Genomic DNA, 6,192 nt, shown 5'->3' with positions numbered 1-6,192 from the left:
CCTGGTTTTTCTCACCTCAGCCCCCTTTCCCCCACAGCTGACTGTAAGCAAAAGAGGTAGCACTCCCAAGTGATTTTCTTCCTATCAGGGTCCTAAGTGCCCACAGCCCTCAAGTGTGAGGGTGACATTTAAAGGAACACGTGGTATGTCTGAGCACTTCTTTTTCTACAAAAACCGTATTACCTCCTTAGGCTATGGTTCCCCACTCTGGCTCGAGCGGTGATACGGAGCGATTGCCTGTGCAGTGGCCCACGGAACATGTTCTTTGAGAGAGGTACAAAATGAACATCCATCTGTTCCACACACAGCATAATGCCTGGAAGTCTGCGATCTGCCCACATACATCTTGCCTTTGATGCCTTTTCCAGTAAGTTCCAGCCTCCCCCAGAACTTACATTATTAACCCTTAGCACAGCCACAACCGAGGGGTTTTATATGGAATTGCACGTCTTCGCTTTTTTTTTTTTTTCCCCAAAGTTTCTCCATGCTATGGATGTCCCATCAAACCCTGTTTCTGACTTCGGATCATTTGCTTGAGCATCTTCACTTGCTGGTTGTCCACTATGAGCCAGAAAACAAGCAAAAACAAACACTCAGGGTAAGCATTCCCTTTGAATATACGTGCGCTTTGGAATTAAGTATTTTATCTATGGGTAATATGGGAAAAGCCAAGATGCCTGTTTTTGGCCAAAGGAAACATTTTAACCTGGTGTTTCATTGTTGCTGGGTTTTGGTTTTTTTAAGATTTCATTTTTTTTAAGTAACCTCTACACCCAACATGGGGTTCAAATCTACAACTCTGAGATCAAGAGTCAGATTGCCTTCGTTTTAGCTCAGGTCATGCCCTACAGCAGGCTCTATGCTGACAGTGTGGAGCCTGCTTGGGATTCTCTCTCCTCTCTCTCTCTCTCTCTCTGCTCCTCCCCAGTTCATTCACACTTTCTCTCAAAAAATAAATAAATAAACTTAAAAAAAAAAGAGTCACATGCTTCCACTGACTGAGCCAGCCAGATGCCCCTTTATTGCTGTTTTATTTTTTAATGTTTTATTTATTTTTGAGAGCTAGAGAGACAGTGTACAAGAGGGGGAGGGGCAGAGAGAGAGACAGACTCCAAGGCAGACTCTAGGCTTCATGCTGTCAGCACAGAGCCCCATGTCGGGCTCGAACAGGTGATCTAGGAGATCATGACCTGAGCCAAAGTCAGACGCTTAATGACTGAGCCACCCAGGGCCCCATATTGTTACTTTTTTTAAACATAATATTCAGCCTATAAAGTAGCAAGTTTTGCTTGAGGAATTTGATAAATTCTTTCTTTCTATATTATTTACAAGGCACATGTTCCTTTACTGCAATAATCAAAAGAAGGCTATGGAGCACCTGGGTGGCTCAGTTGGTTGAGCATCTCACTTAGGCTCTGGTCATGATCTCACAGTTCGTGAGTTCAAGCCCTACACAGGGCTCCATGCTGATGGTGTGGAATCTGCTTGGGATTCTCTCTCTGTCTCTGTCTCTCTCTCTCTCTCTCCCTCTGTTCCTCTCCCTCTTGTGTGCTCTCTCTCTCTCTCTCTCTCCCCCTCAAAATAGATTTACAAAAAAAAAAAAGGCTAATTGCTCTGAGATTTCTTTTTCTGCATAAGACTTTTTTTTCCCTAAGAGGTTGAAAGCACTAACAATAAATTTTGCCCACCTAATTTTGTACAAAGTAGGCCTTGATAATCCTCTTGAACTTTCAAATATACCTCATTGGTATAATTCTTGTTGACCTCATTAACTTAGTATTAGTCGATGTAGGATTAACACAGCTTTGTATTTCTTGACTGTAGGTAGCATTTTTGTTGATATGGGTTTTGTTTTTTAAAATTTTTAACGTGTTTTATTTATTTCTGAGAGAGATAGACAGCGTGAGCAGGGGAGGGTCAGAGAAAGAGGGAGACACAGAATCTGAAACTGGCTCCAGGCTCTGAGCTAGCTGTCAGCACAGAGCCCGACGTGGGGCTCGAACCCATGAACCGTGAGATCATGACCTGAGCCGAAGTCACCCACCCAGCCAACTGAGCCACCCAGGTGCCCCTTTTAATTTTTTTTAACGTTTTTTATTTATTTCTGAGAGAGAGACAATGTGAGAAGAGGAGGGTCAGAGAGAGGGAGACACTGGGTTTTGTTTTTAAATCATTAGACTTTGAATAGTTTAGGCAAGTGAAAAACTTATTTTCATAAATGTAAATTTTCAAAGTTTAATATAGTCTTCCCTTTTTTTCTCTTGTCTCTTTTTCTCTTCCAGCTTCCCTTTTTCCCCTTTTCCTTCCTTTCCTTCCTCCTCCCTTTCTTTCCCAACAGTTCAGCCCAAAAGCTATTAGTTAGTGGGGGGAGGAGACAACCAACAAAAGGTGTTACAACTCCAGTGAAGTGAGGCAGGTTCTACACTGGGGGCTGGTCGTGCTGGGTGACCCAGCATGTGAGGTGGCCAAATTTAGCAAATAAAATTATGAGAAGCCTAGTTAGGCTTGAATTTCAGTGAAACACTGAATGTTTTTCTTTTAGTATAAGTATATCCCAACTATTGTATGGGATATACTTACACAATTTTTTTGTTTGTTTGTTTATCTGAAATTCAAATTTAACTGAATGTCCTGTATTTTATCTGCCAACACTACCAGTGGGGGATGTCAGAACCTACGTAGATGAAGAGGGCATCCACATGGGGAAGGGGCAGGGGAACACAGGGTGTCAGAGCTAAGCAAAATAACATGGACATCCCTAAACTAGAGAGATGATGGCCCAAGGGATCATACATTTACAAGGTAGTTGATCCAACAGGGAAATAGATTGAGGATAATGTTGGAGATGGGAACTAAAATTTGGAGAAGGAGAAAACTAGAATGAGCCATGTCTTACGGGGTTAGGATTGGAGACATCAGTGTGAACTCATCGTTGATAATGTGCCAATGATATATATACTTACTTTGTATGCACAGACTGTCCTTGAAATATGCACGAGAGAGTCGTAAGGGTTTTTACCTATAGGGAGCACAACTGAGTGCCTGGGGCATGAAAGGGAAAAACAACTGTTCCTTATATTTCCTTTTGCTACTTTCTACATTTTGTGCCACAGACTCACATTACCTGCACTAGAGTATATTTTTTAAACACTGAAGAAATAGAATTGGCTCTATTTCAAAGCAGAATATTAGAGGTAGCAGGGACCTTAGAGGTTTTTCTGGGCCAAATTCCTGAATTTAAGATGTTATAACAGAAGATTAGTGACCTTAAGTGACCTTCAAGGTCAGAGGACCAACTAGAGTGTTACAATGGGAAGAAAGAGCTCTGGATTAAATCGTGATTCTATCCCATGGCGGCATGGTGCCCTTGGGCAAGTCACGCACCTCTCCGAACCTCACATCCCCCCACAGTACAGAGCACAAAGTAAGGGCTCAAGGTCAGCTCGCTCAGGGATAGGTCCTGCTCAGTTTCACTTGTCACAGTGAATGATCTTGAGCAAGTCGACTGGCCTCTATAAACTGCAGAATCTTCATTTCTTACAATTGTATTAGCTTTACTTTATCAAATCTAAGAAACTTTAGATTGTTTAAAATGAGCCATTATTTTATGTTCCACAAAGAAAGTTTAAAAGTGCTGCAGTTAATTGTAAGATGACAATCTTACACTGTGAGATGCATGCTGATTTTAAAATATTAAAATGTGAAAAAAGTATACATCTTAGAATCAGCATAATATGATGGGGGAAAGGGAAAAAATTTATAATATAAAAAATGGTCCAGTGGTAGTTGAGAAATAAATGGATATAAGTGAAGAAAATCAGGTTGGCATTTAAAAATATTATGAGGATGGAAGAAAACAGAAAAAATAGTAAAGATACGATGGGAAGTAAATACTTCAATGTTTATACAATTTTTTTAAGTTTATTTACTTTGAGAGAGAGAGAATGAGCAGGGTAGAGGCAAAGAGAGAGGGAGAGAATCACAAGCAGGATCGCACTGTCAGCATGGAGCCCAACACGGGGCTTGAACTCACAAACTGCAAGATCACGACCTGAGCCAAAACCAAGGGTTGATGCTTACTGGACTGAGCACCTGGGTGAAGTCATAAGAGCAACATGGTTGGGTTCAGGCCCCGCGTCGGGCTCTGTGCTGACAGCCAGTTCAGAGCCTGGAGCCTGTTTCAGATTCTGTGTCTCCCTCTCTCTCTGACCCTCCCCTGCTCACGCTGCCTCTCTCTCTCTCTCTCTCTCTCTCACAAATAAATAAAATATTTTTTAAAAGAAAGCAACAAGGTAAGAAAGGGATCTTGTGAGGTCTGTAAAATATATAAAAGCATGAATATCTAAATGTGAATGCTTGAGAACTTTGGAGAAACTGTGGACCTGTCTTATTGACCCTGGTAAGATCCAGAAATTGAAAAATAATGTGATTATTATCTTGGTTGCCTCACTCACCTCACCAACTAACCAGTACCACGTACTGGATCCGAGTCCCAGAAGGAGGGAGCCATGTGGGGGAAGGAGCAGAGGCTCACTGTAGAGCCTCCGTTTGGGATCAGTTGGTCAGGTCAGTCTGACCTTATAATCCCCCAGGAGGATGAGGTTGGAAAGTAGGGTGTTGAAGGGGAAGTAAACACTTACCTCATGAGGGTGTTACATGATTTCAATGACATCACCACATCTGGCACGTGGTAAGGGCTCAGTAACTGTTAGCTATTGTTAAATGGAAAAGAAAAAAGGTTTTGCAACCAGAAAATGCTATACAAATATTTATATCACTTAGATTTTTTACAAATATTTATATCACTTAGATTTTTTAAAGTACCATCAGGATCAGATCTTGATTCTTGAGGCTCACAATCTAGACCTCTTTGCAACATGCCACATTATATTTATTTCATGCACTATTACTTTAAATTGAACCCTTTCTCAATAAGCTGCATTACATACACTTGTTCATAAACAATAGTCGTGTGCATGGGGTGCTGTATATCTTTCAGATATTTCCATAATACATACACATGATGTAACATAGAAACATAGATTTTCCTTTTAAAGAGCAAAGCTTCAGCAGTTTCTCTTGAATTTTATTCTGTCATTTGACTACATTATATTTCTGATGTTCAATTTGCACTGAGTACATTATGGACTTCTCTAGGGAACAGAAAGAAATTTCTTTAAGTAAACATAAAATGCTTTGATAAATCAAAACATGTGACTGAAATTTCTGTTAGAAATGTTCCAATCTGTTTTGAGACTTAAAATAAACCTCTGTCTTTAACATACTAAAACCTGTTAACCCAAAGGCAACAACAAAGTAATAATAACTTGCTATAGGAGTAATGCATTAGGCTTATTTTAAAAGATTAGTTGTTATGGGGGCACCTGTGTGGCTCAGTCGGTTAAGCGATCGACTTCGGCTCAGGTCATGATCTCACAGTTTGTGGGTTCGAGCCCCACGTCTGGCTCTGTGATGACTGCTGGGAGCCTGGAGCTTGCTTCAGATTCTGTGTCTCCCTCTCTCTCTGCCCCTCCCCCACTTACAGTCTGCCTCTCTCTCTCTCTCTCAAAAATAAATAAACATTACAAAAAAGATTAGTTATTACATAAAATACAAAAGGAAATCTTGCTATAAATTAATTGTAATGAAACTTAAAAGCTGTAAAGTCTCTGTTTTCTGATTTGTGCTGGCAATAAGTGTTAAACCGGAATCGCGAGTCCCCAGAGACCTCCAACGAGCCGGCACTGATGCAAGAACAAAAGGGTCTTTATTACAACCTCGAGCAGGAGCTCACCTGTCTCCCGGCGCAGCAGCAGCAAGGTGGAGCCCCGAACAGTGGCAAACAGGGTTTTTATGGGGGAAGGGCAGGGGTGTTACTGTGCACATGTTGTACGTTTTGCATCATTACATAAGCACCAATCATAATTGTACAATGCCCATAGTAACAGCATAGTAACAGTTTTGACCATTCAGTTTCTGCGAGGTGTCCGTTACATTTGGCGGGACCCAATCATGACCTTTGAGAGTCTTTTAAAAGGACCAATTATCATCAACGGACGAATGGATCAAGAAGATGTGGTTTATCTATACCATGGAATACTACATGGCAATGAGAAACAATGAAATCTGGCCATGTGTAGCAACATGGATGGACCTTGACGGTGTTATGCTTAGTGAAATAAGTCAGGCAGA

The 6,192-nt window shown here is 41.1% G+C and overlaps 1 long non-coding RNA gene across 1 annotated transcript; it reads right to left on the bottom strand.

Annotated features, from left to right (window-relative positions):
- Window positions 1–504: 504 nt before the first annotated feature.
- LOC144227663 (uncharacterized) lies at window positions 505–5,855 on the bottom strand. Its single transcript, XR_013334004.1, has 3 exons — window positions 5,795–5,855; window positions 4,641–4,712; window positions 505–561 (listed from the first exon to the last, which is right to left on the bottom strand). It is a non-coding gene; the product is annotated as an uncharacterized LOC144227663 (long non-coding RNA).
- Between the last annotated feature and the right edge of the window lie 337 nt (window positions 5,856–6,192).

Source organism: Crocuta crocuta, unplaced genomic scaffold (genome assembly GCF_008692635.1).
Source record: "Crocuta crocuta isolate KB4526 unplaced genomic scaffold, BGI_CrCroc_1.0 scaffold41, whole genome shotgun sequence".
In the NCBI taxonomy this organism is placed as follows: domain Eukaryota; kingdom Metazoa; phylum Chordata; class Mammalia; order Carnivora; family Hyaenidae; genus Crocuta; species Crocuta crocuta.
Note: the sequence above shows the minus strand (reverse complement) of the source record. Positions and strands in the feature narration are given on the sequence as shown.